Source organism: Aythya ferina (assembly GCF_964211825.1).
Source record: "Aythya ferina genome assembly, chromosome: 1".
NCBI classification, from domain to species: domain Eukaryota; kingdom Metazoa; phylum Chordata; class Aves; order Anseriformes; family Anatidae; genus Aythya; species Aythya ferina.
In genome coordinates this window covers 117152433-117171267 of record NC_140296.1, presented here as the reverse complement: position 1 = coordinate 117171267, position 18835 = coordinate 117152433, and the positions used below count along the sequence as shown (strand labels likewise).

Genomic DNA, 18835 nt, shown 5'->3' with positions numbered 1-18835 from the left:
GTGTCAGGGCCCTGTGGAGGAGGTGTAGAGATGCAGTGTGAGGGCACTTGAGAGAGCTCCTGACTTCTTTTACCATTTGCAAAGAGAATGCAAGCTTGTAGGATCTGATTCAGTGTTGTATAATCCTGGATAAGGCATTTAAAGAGGGCAAAATGGGCGAAACGTTAGTTCTCTTTGAAGTAGGTATTTTTGTACAGTTGGTCCTAGTAACAGCTGTGTTGGCTGAGACCAGCAGAACTCTGGACAGCCACTGTTACCCAGCATTATAGGATGTGTTGAGCAAGCGGCTTTATTTAGATGACATCAGTTTATGGGACAGCCAGTACGGGGTTCATAGTATTTAAACCTGTGGTTACTACATGCAAAAGTGATCATTGCTCTAAGGAGCTGTAAACCAGCCTGAAAAAAAGGATAAAAGCATCATCTTATTTATCCACTTCTATGACTTTCTGTAATGAGGTTTGCATGCATAAGGCACGTTTTTGCAGGGTGACGAAATATTTAGATTATGCATGTTGCATGCATGAGGGGAGAGGAGAAAAGGAGTGGAATGAAGTAAGGAATAGAACGTCTCTTTTTTGTTTGTTTTTCTGGCCTCGTCAGATTTGAATGCTAGTTTTCTTAAGTATTTGGTCCCAATTCACTTGGCAGAATGAGCCCTTTGTACTCTCTGCTGTGTACCTCAATGTCTTCATTTGCAAGCAGCTATTATAGTACTAGAGCTGAGTAAATAATTCACAATCAATGATTTATCCTGCAAATAGCTTTTTTCCTTGCTTGTGGAAAATCCATGAGTAACTCTTGATTTCTTGTAGTGGTTACTCAGTAAATATTTTATATTAATACATAGAACATAAACCTCGTTCTGTTGGCATCCATGCGCTATTTGAATTGTGAAGATGAGTAGTATTTGGGGGTAATAATTTGATATTATTTCAGTCACTTGGATGTGCATGCAGCTTAAATAATTTTATACAGGCACCTTGGCATTAATAATTCTCTTTGTAACACTCATTTTTAGCAAATGAGCACCTTGGAAATTGTTTCAAGCATTTCTGCTAGTATAATTCAGCAGCAGAAACACTTTAGAAAGCAAATGCAAAAGAGGTCAAAGCAGGTGTTGGGTGTATTTTCAGGCTTAAAAATATATAAAATATTCAGTCAGATTTTAACTCATCATTCCTTTACTCAAGGGAGTTGCAGAAATTGCAGCATACTCCCAAGCACCTTGCAGATGTGCAGTCTCAATTTGAGCATACGTTTGGAATGGCATTTTTTATCTGACCCATATATTTTACATCAGAAACTGCATCCAGAATATAGCCAATTAGAAAGTGTCCTGATAATGTAATGGTTTTCCTGCCCAGTGTCATTGGTTACCTGGGGAGAAAGTGGGTGGAGGTGTAACAGCATCACAGATACCAGTCTCTGTTGCATGTATTTCATCACAGCTTTTAACCAACTCTTTCTCTTTCCTCACTCACAGCATCAAACTGGTTCTGGAAGGAGGTGTTTAGCCAGCAAGACAGACCCATTTGTCATTCTTGAGAGGAGTGGCAGTGAGCACAGATGACATAATCTGCGGTGCAAGTGATGGTAGAATTTCTTTAACATGGCTAGATTTGTCTATTAATAATCAATAATTTAAGGGGGGTCTGGAGTAAGTCATGCCTAAATCTTGCTCATTTTATTTTAAGTGATTGGATTTTGTCCACTGAAACCAGCAGCACAACTTTCCCAAGGGAGGCAGGATATGCCCCCAATGATGGAGAAGCTGCCGTATTGCACACAATGAGAATGTCAGCCAGAGAGCACTACAGCTTTAAGTGTTGATTTTTACTTCTTATTTCTACTGCTAGATCTGAAGAGTTAAGTTCTGTTTCTGGGAGATGTGACTTCTCTGCATAAAAGGGATGTGTAGTGTGCATAAGGAGTAGCTAGCATTCACACCGCAGGTAAAGATGGCAGGCTTTTTTTTCATTTAAGTCTGTCTGTGCAAGTGGGTGACATTCCATGGCCAGAGAATTTGAGGCAAACTAAGGCTGCATTTACAGTTAAGCAAAAGGCTGTGGTTTAGCTTCATTTTTGAATTTCCCGATGACCCTAGCTTCAAGTAACCTCTTCTGTTATTTTCCTTTATTTTTCTGGTTTGGTTGTATATAGATTCAGTATTTTATGCTAGAATGGCTGAGATAATGCTACTAAGACCATCTGATCTGTATAAGAGAGCTGACATGCATCAGAATACTAAGTTGCATCTTCTTTGCTGCCAGTAATCTACACAACCAAGCAGCCTGTGACTGCATTAAATTGCTATGATTTTTGACAGAAGAGACCTTGTTTGCATAAATCCCTTGAATACCGATGGGAGTATGATTACAGCTTTAACAAAGGGAGAGGTTGAATACAAATTTGGGAGGGCCAGAAAGTGTTTAGTATCTTATTGTTTTCATCAGAATTCTAAATCTCATTCATTCAGATGACTCTGATCTTTATATCAATGCACAAAAAGGAAAGAACAGAGAAGGAGAAAGACTCTTCTCTTTTGACTGAAGCGCTGATTTTGTTATCATGTTACCAAAGAGGGTCCATTTGGGATATTATTCAAGCACAGAGATCAGTGCTGGCTTTTTGTAAGAGCCCTTAAATGTTTGGAATACGTTTGCCCTTGAGGGAAATAATCTAGTAGGAAAAAAAAATAAATCAGATCAGAAGATAGAGAAGATGAGATTGTGTTTAGTGCATTGATGCTAGCATAGCAGCTCTTCCTTAAGCTTAATACTACCTGCATTCTTTTGTAACCCTCTACACTTAATAGCTGGATTCTATTTTTTTTTTTTTTTTTGTGTCAGGTTTTGTTCATGAAACAAATTGGCAATTAGCCACTGGCTAGGGGAACAAAAGGATATTTGTTTGGAGCAAATACAGTGATCATGGTGTATTTCTATTTGGTTTCTTTTGAGGTCAAAAATACCAGGTATGTTTTTGAACTAAATATGTTAAGCAGCCTACTTGTTAGACTTAGAAAACAAATTTTGAATATCTGTACTATAATAGCGACCTCATATTGTCTCTTGTTGCTTTTAGGATGGTAGTTTCTTGTTACAGATGGACAAAGGGAGGTTGGTTTCTTTATGGATTCACAGAAGAAAAGAAATAAAGAAATGAGCCTTTTTCCTGACTTGTGTGTAACAAGGGCAGTCTTCCACTGGGGAACAAATCTTCCTTCACTGCTAGTATCCTGGACATCTCCCTTCTGAAAGGAGGGATGGGGATTGAGGCCCAAGCTGGAAAAAAACATTGCCACATCTGAGGTTGGCAGAGCTGCTGTAGGAGTATAGGCAGTCCTGTATGATAAACAAAATGAATACTTGAAGAGTTGAATCTGTGAGGCTTGGGCTTTAATTCCTGCAAAACAGGAGAGAAAGTAGTCAGGCCTGAAAAATAAAAAAACAAAAACTTTTTCTGGGAATGAGTCAAAGCCAGAACGAATAAAGCAATCCTGACTGAGTTCAGGACCCTTGGATTTGGGTGTGCAATGATATGAACACTTCTTTCATTTCCTCTGAATGTGTATCAGTTCACTGTAACTGTTGAATATCAGACTAATTTGGGATTATTTCAGTTCTGAGTTTATGTCTAACTGGTCTCCCAGCAGACCTGAAAATAACTGAGAGAAAGCCACTTGTTGCATTTTACATTCAGGCTAGGTTATACTTAAATGTGGCAAGTGAAACTCTTTTTTTGTTGTGGCTGAGGATTTGAAAACTAGGCCAAGACCCTCTGGGAGTCCTCCTGGGTCACAGCATTACTTCGCATCTGCTACCCAGCACCAAAAAGGCTAGCATTTAGCTAAAGAACATGTAATATCTTGTACACATTTAACATCTCAGGAATATCAACTGCCATTGGAATTTGGAAGGATCGGCAACTTCCTTTAGGCCTTTTGAGAACTCCCCCATAAAGTGTTGTCTTCCTACAGAATTTTACTGCCAGAACATCACTGATGTACTATCACTTTGGGTATACCAGTATAGCTTTTCCAATATAGGTGCTAATTTAGACTCAGCCTTCTAGTTCTGATTGCCGCTGTTATAAAGTGTTTTAAGAACTTCTTGCATTTCTAGAAGTGGTCTGAATCCAAAATTGCTTTCCATATAGGCAACTTATTTTATGTACTTCATCATATGTTATACTGACGTAGTTTTTTCCATGTGCTTCCACAAATAGACAGGTCTATTTCTGTCCTTTTTTTTCTTGCCCCACCTTTCCAGGCCAGAAAAACTGCCAAAATGGATATTTCTTCCAGGAATGAAACTAGAATAATTCAAATAACCTTTTTAAGCATTAGCTTGGGTCATCAAATTGCAGAGAAAATCCACTCTAAATTCTATTATCTGTTTATGCTTTTATCAATACATAATGCCTCGGAAGTGAGCACATTACTTGAAGTCATCAGTTTTGACAGTCCCGAAGAAACTTGTTAAACAAATGTTTCATCAATAATGCAGAGTTTCTAGGAATGCCCATTTATTTTTTGTGCCAAGTGGATGTACCATTGTAGGCAGCAGCAACAGCAACTAGTATAGTGCAAAGGAGATGTAAGCATTATCTTGTCTGGTTCTCCCAGTGAGCATGTTGCTTTGTACCTTCTCTGATGTTTTTCCAAACAATGCTAGCAGCAAAGTACAGGAACAATACTACCTGTGAAGCTGATCATCGGTCTATCAGCAGGGTGCAGTTACATGTTATGTAGTCCAGTGTTATTTCTGGCATAACATTGAGAAAGATGGATCTCTTGGACTACTTGGACATTGAAGCTAATGCAGGTGTGGCTACACAAGTAGGGGAGTGTAAGGGAGTGTATCTGGGTGTGGTGCATGTGTGTGGTGGTGACTGAATGCCCATAGGAGAGGGAGAAGCTGAGAATTAGAGCCCTACATCTGTCTTTCTGTTCTTGTCCTTAGTGCCAGAATCCCGTGGCTTTCAAGTGCCCTTAAGGCTGTGCAAGAAGTTGAACTGGAGCATTGTGCTGCGGTCACTTTTTGTTTGTATAGGTTACAGGACAGTTTATTAGCGTGACACACAGCAGTTGCTTTCTTTGGTCACAGGAAGATGATTGACTGCTGCCTAAATATTTCATTGTATTTATTAATCCAAAGCTACTGTAGGAGTTCTATGGTAATTCAAATCTGAACAACCCTTAAAACATCTATTCTGCTTCCATTTTCCTTTGCAAATAGCTCAACGTTCTTAAATGAAGAGTTGCTATCCTCAATTATGCTTTAAAAAAAATAATTAAAAAAATGAAGTAACTCAAACTATCCTACTGCTTAGCTACTGTTGTCTTTTGCCAGAAGACTTCAAAACTGAAGATGATACTTTGCCTAAATGTTTTAGTTTATCATCTGGAATTTGTGACATTTAAGCTGAACACCAGCTATTTGCAAGTTCCTATCTATGACTTTCTTGCTGTACGATGATATGGATAAAATAAATATATGGGGTTCATTCTCAGAAGAGCACAATTCCTGACATACCATCACCTATTTCATGGCTCAGACCTCGTCTAGGGCTCCCTAAGCAATTAAATAGATGCCATTTAAAGGAGGTCAATGAGAACTTGCTACACTCCTTTAATGTCATAGATAGGCTTGAGTAGCTCTCATTTGCTTGAATTCTCCTTCTCTTTATTACATTTGATTTATTCACTCAGGGATTATAGCCATACATAGCACATGAAGCCTAAATCCTAGTGCAAAGAAAGAAATGAAGGCCCTATCTATGATCAACATTCATTCAGCTTCCACCTTTCTAATTTTGTAGCATTGTACTTTCTGCGTATCTGATTAATATACTGATTTTGGAAGCTGAGAGGTCTTGCAAATTTTCCTGGCTCCTAAAATATCAGCCTGTAGTGTGTGTTTATTTTCCTGAGTAAAAAAAAAAAATCAAAATTTGACCTCAAAGCTTAGTCTCTTTTGTTAGAAGAACCCATTCCACAGCTGGGATTTTCAAATGTTGACTCTACTTTTGTTGAATTGAAGGTATTTGGTCTTATGCTTATTCCCAATGCACCTTGAGTTCCCTTACTGGTCCAGTAATACTCATCCTACTCTGACATTAATTAAACCTTAAGTCTGCTGATGCCTAAGTAGTACAGCTCTCATTGACTTTAGTAGAGATGTGCCTATGTATTCAAGGACAGAAGTTAGCTCTTAATTAGCATGCTCTGACTTTTTTCATCTCTTTACCCAGCAGAACAAATTCAGAGCAAATGAAGCATCAAGAAATACCAAAGCACTGCTCTTAGTAGCCAAAAGTGATGAGCATCAATATTTAGCTTGCCAGGGGAGACTGATACTGTCTGTAGGCAGAATGTAATCAGTGATTAATGCATTTTTCTCCCGCAAAGAGATTGGGACTGCCTGAACATATGGAGGTTAATCAGGGGAGATGTTCAAATCTGGGCTAGACAAAGCACAGCATACAATCATCAGAGCTGGTTCAGGGAGTGGATGGGACAAATGATGTGCTGGATTCTTTCAAATTTGTTGATTATTGAATTTAATGACATACATGAGAAACAGAATGTCTCTTTTCCCCTTGTAACTAGATTTTACAGAGAAATACTTGTAATGGGGAGTACGTATACAGCAGACATGCCGTAATCTGAATTTCTCTAATTTTGCTTTGAAATGTTGTCTTTGGAAATCCTTCCTGGCCAAGCACAAAGGCAGAAATTTAGTTTTCAAATGTTTTTGTAAGTCAGTGCTCCTGAGCAGTGTGCTTTGGGATGAGGCATGATCATCACAACCTAGCCAAGCACTCAGCATGGCTATGGCTTGAAGATCACAGGTGGGGTCAAAATATCTTGGTGTTTTTTAGGTTTTGATTTTTTCCTTTGCAAGTGGAAAACCAGTGTCCTGCTTATGATTAACTAATGGGAAATGATGCACTGGTGTGTGTCTCAGGCCTGATAGTTCAGGGCATGTGTGTCTGTCTGGGTGGGGGTAAGCCCAGTAGTTACCTTCCCAGTTTTGATTCTCTGTGGGATTAGGATATTCCAGCAATATGCTGTGTCCATCTGCTTTGACTTGCTCTTGACTTGCACGGAATTGTGGTGAGACTCTCAGGGAGAGCAGGACAGCTGTGAGAACCTACCTGTGGCAGAGCTCTGAGGGGAGGTATTGCCCTCTTTACCCAAGCATCTTTTGCAGAAAACAAGGCCCTAAAGCCCAAGGGAAAGACCTTGTAAAAGTTGGCTTTGTCTTCTGTGTTTCGGAGTAGGGAAAAGGAGAGGAAGCAAGCTGTCAGTTTCTCTGTGGATTCTTGCAGAGGAAATGCAGGTGTTAAGTAGTGAAATATTGAGCACCCCCAGGAGGTGTTACATCAACACCTTTTGCCACCTAACTTCTGGATGAACAGCATTGTGGTTTAGTTTTTGCTCCTAAGGGAGCAAATCTCTTGGGGGGAAAGCCTAGCACTGCATATGTAATAGTGGCAGCCTTCACATGTTGCAGCAGATAGTTAAGGCAAGACTCTTAGACTACAAAAAGGCTGTGCGGTTGCTGGTGTGTGGCACTGCTGTTGTTTTCTTATTTGAAGAGAGCTGTCTCATCAATCTTGCTGCCTGTGCTGCATGTGCAGGCTGGGAGGAAGGCACTGTAATAGCAGCCATAACAAAAGCCCTATTAGAACAGTACAGTGGATCCTCCTGTTGAGAACATGCTGTAAGCATACTGACGTATGGGAAAGTATTACGTCCATTTAGTGCGTTTTGTTAACTTTATTCTGATGATACAAGATGGCCATTTTTCTTCTGGGGTGGGTGTTTGCTCCATGGTTAGTTTTGTAGCTGTGTGCTGTAATCACAAAGTGGGAATAGCATTTCAAATCCTCACACTTGGGTTATGAGTCTCCTGCTCAGTGCAGCTGAATACACACATGCTTGTTCTCACAACACCACCAAACAACATTACAAAAGTGTTAAGACTGTGAAAAGCGTGTAGAGGTAGAGATGAGGAGCAAAATCCACGGTTTGGTGATGCGGAGTGCAGAGCTGCCAAACCAGACGCTCTTCTGCTAGTCAGTAGAAGTTTAATACTTGGCTGCATGCTTCTGTACTTCACTGCTTCAGTGATCTTTTCCCTGTTCAAGTTGCTTCAAGTCCTGTGTCACCTGATGTTGGCAGGATGGTGTTTCTCTGAATATCCCACACTTATTCTTTGAAATAACCAGAACCAATAACTCTGGAAACAGTTTGAGAGCAGTGCCTGCCATCCATGACATAAATCGTGTATTATGGAAGCTTCTTCATATCAGTTTCTACTTGATGCAAATTTACAGAGTATAATCATATATAGCTAACCAAATTATATAATTAGCTGCTTACAATTATTTTATTACTGTAAGTCATTAAGAAATACAATCTCATTGACCATAATGTGGTTGTTCTTTTTTTTTTTTTTTAAAAAAAAAATGAAATACATCACGCAAGGAAACTACACGTGCAGGGCTTGGACTTAAATGTGTCTCATATGCCTGAAAATGATTCTGGTTCCAGGAATTTAAACGTGGAGTAATAGTACCTTTCCAGTTACTGTATCTGTGATAATTCTGTCTGGAGTTAGTGCTGTTAATGGCACAAGCAGTATCGTGTTTGCAGCACTAGTGGCATTTGGAGATCCTGTTCTACAAAACTGGATTAAGAATCAGTCTTCTCTTGGGAGGTTTCCAGTGTAAAATGTATTTTCATCATAAGGAAGTTTTTTTAACCAAGGTTTACAAGGGGACAAGAGATATAGCATTGTAAATGAGGCATGTTTATACAACTATTTGGAGGTTTACAGAGTTACTTTTGAGGCTTAAGGTAGGCTTTGCTTTGTACTTTTTAGACGTATCCTTTTCTTGTAGTCTTTGTGGTGGAGAGAACAATTGTTGCTGGAAGTTAATGGGGTTTAATCAGTAACAAATACAGAAAGGTTTTCATTTTCAGATGCTATTTCTGGATAAAAGAAAGTATATCAATTTAGGATATTAATTCATAACATTTAGGTCGTTTGAGCCTCAAAGAGCTTGGCATTCTGTAATGAAATACAAAGGCTTTCGGTTTTAAAGAAAAAGAAAGTCTTTAGAGATCAAGGAGCCAAGATGAAAATCAACTCTGAATTTGCTTTCCTTTCATATTTGCCCTAATTCTTATCTCCTTCATGGAGCAGAAGTGTTCAACAGTTAGCACTAGGAAAAAAAAAAAAAAAGGAATAAGTGGATGCTGCTAGTTCTAGCAGGTAATATTCAATCTCCTTATTCTTAACTGTAAAGACCAATCAGTTTTGTAATCAGTTTTTCAACTGTTTGAAAAATTCAGTGCTTTGGTTTGGACAGGAAGTTTAAATAAAACTGCATATTAAGAGCTTCTGTAACAATTCAGAGTCACTGTCAGATTGTAGAGGCAGAACCAAAAATGGTAGGGTAGGACTTCTGCTGAAGCTTCTTGGTTTCTCAAAGGAAAGCTGATCCAAACAGAACATGGCATTTTTAGAGTGGCCAATACTCCTAAACTGAGCTTTGTTGCACTAACTGCAGTCTTGAAATCCAAAAATATCTCCCACTGCTTTACCTTGTATGTTCCCGTCTCCCTCTTACTTGATGCCAACCGATTTCACTTTTTTTGGCCAGCCTGTTGCTCACTCCCACCAAAATATTTTCCTACAATTGGTCTTCTACCACGGTGTCTTGTGTAACGCTCAGCTGCTGTGCTGTTACTCTGGTTGCTGCTCTGGTACTTGCACCAGAGAGCTACTTAAATGACTAATAACGTGACTAAGTGTTGTCTGTCAGCATTCATCTAATTACAAATTCTACCTTGATCACTGGAGTGTTTGTATCAGCATTACACTGATTGGGATAGCTATTTTAAGAGACTGCAGGTCTAATTTAGAGAGGATGGTGAAAGAATTTATGCATGGACACTTGCTTTACTATACATGCCATATAGATAATGTGAATAAATTCCCAAATGTTATAGGGAATATGTAGATAAATGCATTTTTTGACCATGGCTTCAAGACTCTGATTATGGTGTGTTTTTTTTTTTTTTTTTTTTTTTTTTTTTTTTTCCCCTACCGGCGCTAAGATACTGCCCTAAAAAAAACTTCCAATAATTGCTCTTTGAAAGCAACCTAAGAGTCCCAGGGAAATCTTTTTGCTATTTTTCAACCTGCCTTTTAAGTGTACTATCTCTTCCAATCACAGAATACAAATTTTTGTCTACTTCTTTGCTGTTATTTTATTTTACTGCCTGGAGTTGGCAATATTCAGTCTTGTGTTACTGACAAGCCTGGTCATGGCTGATTGATCAGGATTAGAAACAGCATCCTTTTATTGCTTTCAAATCAAGACCAGATAAGTTTCTAAACAAAATAATAAAAGTACTGCTGCTGAAGCCTGCTACAGAAAGGGCTGGGGAAGCTTGTTGGTCTGTCATACAGAAGGTCAGGATGAAAATTACAGAAGTCCCTTCTGGGCTTCAATATTGATTTGAAGTTAGGAATAAAATTTATGCTTTTCTGAGGCTGAATGACAGTCTAGAAATGGACTACAGAGGTGCTGTTTCTGAGTGGGGTGGAGATGCCAGGAATAGAATTCATGCTATGATACCATGAACTCTTTTTTTTTTCTTTTTTTCTTTTTTTTTTTTTCCAGTCATTCATTAAAAACTCATGGTGGTTGTTGCCCCTCTGCCTTTTGGTACTTTTAAATATATATATATATGTGTGTATATATATATATATATATTTTATTTTTTTATTTTTTTATTTTTTGGGGGGGGGGCGGGTGTCTTTACCCCAGCTGCCTTTATTTCACCCATATTGACTCTTTCCTAAAGGCCTTTAGCGATTCCTCTAGAGAAGAGACTTTTTGGCAGGAATTCCTGACACAGGCATAGCACAGCATCCCTTTTTAACTCCTCCCTCTGGAGGTGCTTCCAGGGCTCTGGCATGGATGCCCGGCAGCTGGAAAGAGTGGATGATGGGGTAGGGGGCTTGTGTTGTAACTAGGTAAATTAATCACATGCCAGGGAGTCTTTGTACTGATGTTTATATCATTCCAGAATGAAATAATAAGTAGGGATATTCCTGATTACAAAATAATCTAAGTTAAGGGTAGCTAATTCTTTATTAAGCAAGACTTTTGGATAATTGATAAAAGTAAACATTAATCACAATGTGAAGATGGTACACTTTACATTTAAGAAATTAATGGTTTAATTTCAGGACCTTGCAAGCTTCTCTGTTCTCTGTCAGCAGATCTTCACATGTTGGTGGCAGGCTGTCCATCATGTGGCTGCTGTGAGTGCTGATAGGAAACCAGCAGCAGTCTGCTGCTTTCTTGGCACTGTTGAAAAGGCAGGTCCAGACCTGTGATTGACAGGAAGAAAACTGATGTCCTGCTCCCAAATGCCAGGATCCTGAGAGCACTAATATCCCTGACAGTCCTTGCCAACTTCCCCCAGTTAATGCTTCTTAATTTACCTTAAATGCACTAATGTTGTGGTAAATTTGGCTATGAGTCTTGGTGCCAGTTATGATGAACGTGGATTCCAGCAAGGTAAACCAGCAAGATATCTGAAACAATACAACATGTGGAAACCCACAAAGCATGTGCAATGTTTCTCTTTGTGAAAGGGTGTGAGAGAAGGCAGCGGTGTGAACAACTCAGCTACAGAGGCCATGAACCGATGGTTTGGCTGGGATCTTCATGTTGCATGGGGTTTCAAGAGCTGAAAGAAGGCTGGGCACGGCTTCAGTTGCCTAGCCCTGTGACAGCTCAAAGCAACTATGACCTTGAAAAATATGTTTGAACTTGTGAAAAGCTTTTTTATTTTTTTCCATTGTGCTTTTATGATTAAGAAGAAATTCTAGGAATTTTATTGATGTTGACCATATTAATATGCCATCTTGGACTTCACTGAAGCCTCCTTTATGCATCTCCTTAATGGAGGAGGAGTGCTTGCGTGAGGTGTATTGTTGTGGGAAGGGAAACTGTGCTGATGGAAGACAGCTAGTAAAAGCTTTTGTGTGGCAACCAAAGTGGTAGTATACAAGCCATGTGATGTTTTCCTAACACTACAACTTGGTTCCTAGCTGGATGTTCTTTAGATCTTCTGGAGTCTTTCTTTTAAATTTTGTTGTTTTGTTAGAAGGAAGATGCTCGTTCTAGTGGTGGCACAAAATAAGGAAGTGGGTATGGAGCACAGCAGTGTTGACCTGGGCTGGTCCTGGTTTGGTTAGGAGAGTAGGGTAGCCTGTGGTACTTACTGTGTGAAAAACAAAGGCAGGCTGTCTGCCTTGGCTTATGTATTTAAATTGAATTGGTCAGAGAGGAACAGCACTGAAAGTTATGGCAATGCAACTGAGTGGCTATAGCAGTGAGCAAAAAGGGGTAAATGGTGTACATCAGGTGTGACGTGATGCACTGATAAAGTTCCTCAGAAATTCTGTTACTACAAGGAGCGTGACCATGTGGATTTTACGTTCCTGCATAAATTAAAAGCAGGTATTTGTTGGCAGGATGTGTATTTTCTGACCTCTTAGGCATCCATTTATCAGCCAGAATTTTCCATGGTAATGTCAACGTGTTTACAAAGTTTGTTTGTTCTAAGGAGAGTCTCAGCATGTAAAATATGAGCTATTGAAAGTATTGAGAAATGTGAACTTCTGAGGAAAGTAGTCATGATATTGTTTAACCACTGTGGTGGTTTTACTCAGGTGGGCAGCCGAGCTCCACCACAACCGCTCTCTCACTCCCCCTCTCCTCAAAGAGGAAGGGGGAGAAAATACAACACAGAGAACTCGAGGTTTGAGATAAGAAAGGTTTAATTAAAGGGAAAGGGAATGGGAGGAAAAAACAGAGTCAAAAGAAGCAATCAGTCCGCGCGGAAGCACAGAGAGAGAAAAAATTATTCTCTACTTCCCATCAGCGAGCGGTGTTCGGCCACGTCCTGGGAAGCAGGGCCTCAAACGCGTAGTGGTTGTTCAGGAGGAACAGCCCCCTCCCCCATGAGAGCCCCCCCTTTTATTGCTGAGTGTGACATCAGGTGTTATGGAATATCCCTTTGGTTGGTTTAGGTCAGCTGCCCCAGCAATGTCCCCTCCCCATCACTTGCCCACCCCCAGCCTGCTGGCTCTTGGGGGCTTGGAAGGAGTCCTGATGCTGTGCCAGCACTATGCAGCAATAGACACAACACTGGAGTGATATCAGTGCTGTTCCAGCTACGAGTGCAGAGTACAGCACTGTGCGGGCTGCTGCAGGGAAAAGGTGACTCCAGCTCAGACAGACCCAACGCAACCACCTATACCCAACTTCATGCCTGCTCCCCACTTTGTCAGGGCATTGAATTATCTTGCCAGCTTCCCTATACTACTGTTGCTTGTAGATAAAAAGTTGTTCCTGACCCTCATATGTTCACTCCTAAATACCCATCCTTCTGTCCTGGTCTGTGCAAGACTGGCATACAGGTCATAAGTAGTAACACTGTGGTAGGTTGGCTGTTCTTAAAAGGCCTTAGGCTGGATCTAGTCCAAGAGAATTTTTGTCCCAAATTGCTTAAAGGTAACCATGATTAAACTGTGTAAATATAAAGTACCATGTAACTATCTAGTACAACCACTAACTTGGCTTTATCAACTAGTTAGTGAAGACCACGACTACGTATGTACACATGTAGAAATAGGCTCAAGTCCCACCTGATTTTTCCCAGTATAAATGTTTAGACACAAACTAAATAATTTGAAATACTAAGGTTGTTAGGCCTTTTCTTTAGGGCAAGCAAAAATTGTCTGGACTAATTACTCCTCCTATAGATGTATTTTAGATTCAAGAGTTTGTAATAAATTTACCATACTAACTTAAGTTCATAAATGAACTCCCATGAAACTGTTTTTGAAAGCTAGGTCTGTTGGCATCATTAACTGCATGCTGCCTCATATCCTTGAACAACCATCTCTACTGTGAAAAGAATCTGCCCCCAAGGTCAGCTGTCCTTCTTCCAAAGCTGTGGTTTGTAAATCAGATCTGGATATTTATGCTGATAGCCAGTTTCGTTCTTCTCTGTGCATAGTTCAGGGACTTTCTTGAATGACACCTTATGGAACCTTACTGAAGTCCAATATGAGCAGTTGTGATATTGACTTAGCTGAGAGTCCTCTTGTGGTAAGAATTAACATGGATTTTTGAAATACAAAGACGAAACAACCTAAATTACCATATATAAAAACATTAGTACACATAGAAATGAGTGAATACTGGGAGTAACTACTTCCAAAAACATATGCATACACAGGTGTATTGATCTCATGCCTGAAGGGGCTCAGGGAAGGCCAGGTTGGAGTTAGATGGTCTTTAAGGTCCATTCCAACACAAACCATTCTATGATATGAACATGATTATCTCAAGGCAACATGTCTATACTACTGGTCTTTCTGTGAAATCTTTGTGCTTTTCCTAGCTATGCATGTAGATGAGACTGCTCTTGTCCTTATGCTTGGTGTGGCCTTCCAGAAGTGCAGGCTGCATTATTTTCTGTAGACTTTCTGAGTGCATTCATGTTCCCCTTGTATACCCTTAGGGTGCTAAAAACATGGTTTTAGATGGGAATATAGCATTGCTTGTTTTCTATATTGAGTTGCTGCTACCTTCTTTTGTGCACTGGCTTTGTGCTCTTTGCCAAGGTTGTTCTTGACCTTAGCTTTTGTAGCTTCCTTTCTCATTTAGTGTTGAGAATGTTGTCTTTTGCTTGCAGCCCATGATGTCTTGGTTAAATCTCCAACAAATGCCCCCATTCTTTTTCTTCGTCTCATACCAGGAAAGAATAGCAAATGTTTCTAATACTACCTTGATGTTCTCCCTGTTGGAACACTCCTTTGCCTAAAGGTCTGCACAAGCCTTGGCTGGACTGCTCATAGTCATTGCTATTAGTCAAAGCATAGTCAAAGGCATTTCTCTTGCCAAAATATTAACGTAGTCAGTCTGCAGAAAGTTGATCAGGTTTAAAAATAAACAGCAGAAAAGCTCCCTGGTTCCCTGATGAGGTGCATCAGCACAGCAGTGAGGGCTGGTAGCAAGGGGCTGGGTCTAGGGCTGGTTCAGAGTCAAAATCAGCTCATTTCCTACAAGAAAATGGCCCCTGAAAGCACGGCCAAAAACTGCTGTGTGTGCATGGCCTATGGGGGGTGGGGTGGGGGGGGGAGGGAGTTCTCATTGCTTTACCAGCTGTCTTGTCTGTATACCCATGTTTATATAACATACCATACTTCAGATATGATTGTGAAGTCTGAGACACACTCTTGGTGTTTGTGTGGTATTTGTTACAAATGTGACATTATTACAGTAGGAACAGTATATAACAGTGGATTTTACGGAGAGATTTAACTAGATTCTTTTAGCTGAAGAAAAATAGAAATAATCTGAGAGAAGATTGGAAAGGCTGATATTTAAGAAAATAAAACAAATCTGAGTCTCTTTGTAAAACTTGTGCATACTGTTCTGTATTCCTTCCATAAATTATTTTTATCTCCACTTTTACTGTCTGGTGTTAAAGTAGACATTAAATTCCAAAGCATGGTTGTTTTTCCAAATGTATTTGTTACAAATAGCATGCCTTGATCTAGAGACAGGAGCTTCTTGCATATAATAATAAAAAACAATAATAATTACTCCTGTTTGGAAGTAAAGTCAAAAATTATTTGGACTATATGGAAGAAATGTTTACTTCCATGAAGCGTAAAACAGTAGGCCTTCATGGTCTTCCTTACTGGGTGCTGGTGTAAACTACAGGTTTATAAAGACAAGGCTGAAGTTCTGTTTTAGAGAGATTTTATGCAAGTATGGTGTACTTCTAAAAACACATGATCTTCAGCTTCAGTACCTCTGGAATCTGGTGATATGAACTCTCTAGCTCTGTCTACAGTATTTATGCTCGTGGTAGGTCTGCATCTCTTTGTTACAAGGATGCTTCTGAAGTGACACATGCATTTTATTCAGGAGTAACACTGCTGATTTTTGTGACCATTGTTGTTTATGTTCTTCTCTGTATTCTAATTTTAAACCTCCTTCTGTATTCTAATTTATCTGGCATGTTCAATGCATTCATTTTTACATTACTTACATGGCTTTCCTATCTCCTAGTGGCTTGATTTCAGAGAAATCTAATAGAGCCAGTTGGCTGAGAAATGGCTTTCTCCATTTCACAGGAAAAAGCACTTATTTTAGCCAAGTGATTTTTCTTCTCCCTGATTTGAAATGGAAACTAAGTTCAAAAATTTTTATGGAAGTCAGATTATGAAGAAACTACTTCAGATGTATTTGAAAACAAAACCTTGATACATTTAGTGGTTTGTTTAATATTTTGCGGTATTCTCAATGACCATATTAATGTCTTGGTCCCTTTGAATCTAATTTGTTTTACTGCTCAAAGAAGTGAAAAGGGAAAAGAACAGGTGCCTTCTGACACAATAAAGACAACTCTCCAACTAAAATGTGAGCTTGTGTAGAGCAAGAAATAAAACTTCTGTTGAATGTGGCTTTGCTATCACTTCTCCTTTTCATTTAAACTTAAATTTTGAGTAATACTAATAGTGGGTTGAAAATGCAACAAAAACCTGGCAATATTTTCCAGCCAAGTAGATTAAAAAAGGATCTGTTACTTTTTTTTTTTTTTTTTTCCATTTGAAGAAATAACCTGTTATTGATTTAAATACTACTTCAAATAATGTGTAACATCACTGTGACATAATACTGAATATTTAGTATTCATTTTGTGTACTTTATGTTGGAAAGAATAATTTAACTTATATGTTTTATAAAGACTATAATACTACTGTTCACTGTCTGGGCAACTCAGAAATCCAGGAGTTTGCCTAAAAAGCCTTGTTTTGGAAGGAATTGTTGTCATCGTAGCTGGTAACAAATGTGAGTCTGTGGCTAGCCCTGCATTGTAGCAGCCACCTCTGCTCTCAGAACTGTGACGGTGCAGAAACATCTGCTCGAGTTGTAAACTTTAAGCTAGGTAGATTGAGTATTGGAGTTGTGTAGCCACAACAGAGTAGTGCTTTATATGTGTTTTGCCATATATTTGCATGATTCTCAACTAATCATTTCAAAATGCATGCTGTCCCCTGCTGTAGCGCCTCAGCTCCCCACAGGTAGGGCTGCATGCTGGAAATGAGCATAAGTTAAACAGGATTTCATTTTGCATAAGAAGCCTTTGAACTACAGTTGATGTGCAGCATGGCTTGCATGGGTCCTAGAATCAAGTATAAAGGGAGGGGACAGTCTGTAACAATTTATTCGAAGGAAAATGCCTCCTTTTTTTTTTTTTTTTTTTTTTTTTTTTTTACACCACAAAATAACTTTCTCAGCTGTAACCATGTAATGTGCCCTCAATCCAGCAGTTTTTTATGCTGTTGTACATCACCATGGGCTGCAAATTGCTGTTATGTTACCACTACATTTAGTACTGCACTCTTATTTAAAATGACTTCTGAGCAGTTGTCTTGATTAGAGCACTTAAATGCATAAATAATGCAGTGGACTTAACAGTGAGGGAAGAAATAGATCAACTGGAGCTGTAATTCTCAAGGATACATTTTTCTCACTTCTTGATTTTATGGATTATTTAAAAGTAGTAGCTGTAATCACGACGGTTTTTGTAATGTTTTCATTTAGAATGGTAGCATTTACTTTGATCTGTTGCTATTGTATATAGGAGGTAATCCTGACATTTAGCCTACAGTATCTTTCCCTAATGTACAGACTAATGAAGATTTGCAAGCATTCATTTCCTGCTGTTTCCAGAAAATGAAAACGAAGTTCAGAACTTTGTAGCTCTTCTCACTAGTTTTGCATGGAGGAAAAGACGGAAAAAAATACAAATAAAACCCAGGTCTTTATCACCAGTGCTGTACCACCAGTATGTTTTCCTAAGTCCTGAGGTGGTGTTTTTAGACACTTGTAATAACAGAAGTGGCAAAATCATGAGTATTTCTGCAAATGGCATTTCAAAGGGGTAAGTAGTCACAGAAGTCCAGATATACCTGCTAAGGACTGGGGATGGGCATGTTCTTCTAAGTGAAGAAAGAAGGAAAAAAGCTATAGCTTCTCTGAGCTTCTTGTTGTGCGTGACAGACTTCGCTATTGAAAATACATGCTCAAACAATACAAAGAGCGGAGTGAGTAGCAGGGTTTATTGCAGTCATTTTCCCTGATCATGTGTAGTCCTGCATACCCGATCTTATTTTACTAAGTAGTAAGATGAAGTGTAGCCATCCTCACTCTTAAGGTGTAGGCTCAAGAAAGCACATCTGACTTGTGTGGAGATGTGACTGAATGGATGGAAGAGAAGTTGTATGCATATCCCAGAACCCCTGCCCCTATATGACTGCTCCTTTTCTCAGAGGGGAGAGAAAGGATAATGAATTTTTAAGTGCGATAATAAATATGAAAAAAAAAAAAGCAACTTCACTCACCTGTTCAGCTGCCCCAACCTAGGCCATTTGTTTATTCCCTAGCAGAAGATAAATAACTCCTAAAGGTAAACTACATTTTTTTGCCTAAGTTTTGCAATGGCAAACAATTTTCTGGATTGCAACCAGGTTGAGGGGTGAGGATAATTCTTAAGAAAAGAAGTTATGCCTGTTAAACAAGGACGTGAGATAACAGAACATCAAAGAATTAGTACTGAATCAGCCTAACTCACCAGCAAGAGCGGGATGCAACTGAATAAGATGAAGGCGTTAGAAGGCAGAATATGTAGGAAGGAGTTAATGTTAAT

At 39.2% G+C, this 18835-nt stretch overlaps 1 protein-coding gene across 11 annotated transcripts in view; it reads left to right on the top strand.

The window, feature by feature from the left end:
- The window catches only part of ZPLD1 (zona pellucida like domain containing 1), a 103243-nt gene that overhangs the window by 46544 nt on the left and 37864 nt on the right, over positions 1–18835 (top strand). For 4 of the 11 annotated variants that reach the window (XM_084508624.1, XM_084508621.1, XM_084508626.1 and 1 more), the window contains exon 3: positions 1487–1596. The exons of the other annotated variants lie outside the window; for them this stretch is intronic. The gene's annotated coding sequence lies outside the window, so the exon portion shown is untranslated. The remainder of the gene's footprint in view (positions 1–1486; positions 1597–18835) is intronic. 11 annotated transcript variants of the gene reach the window in all.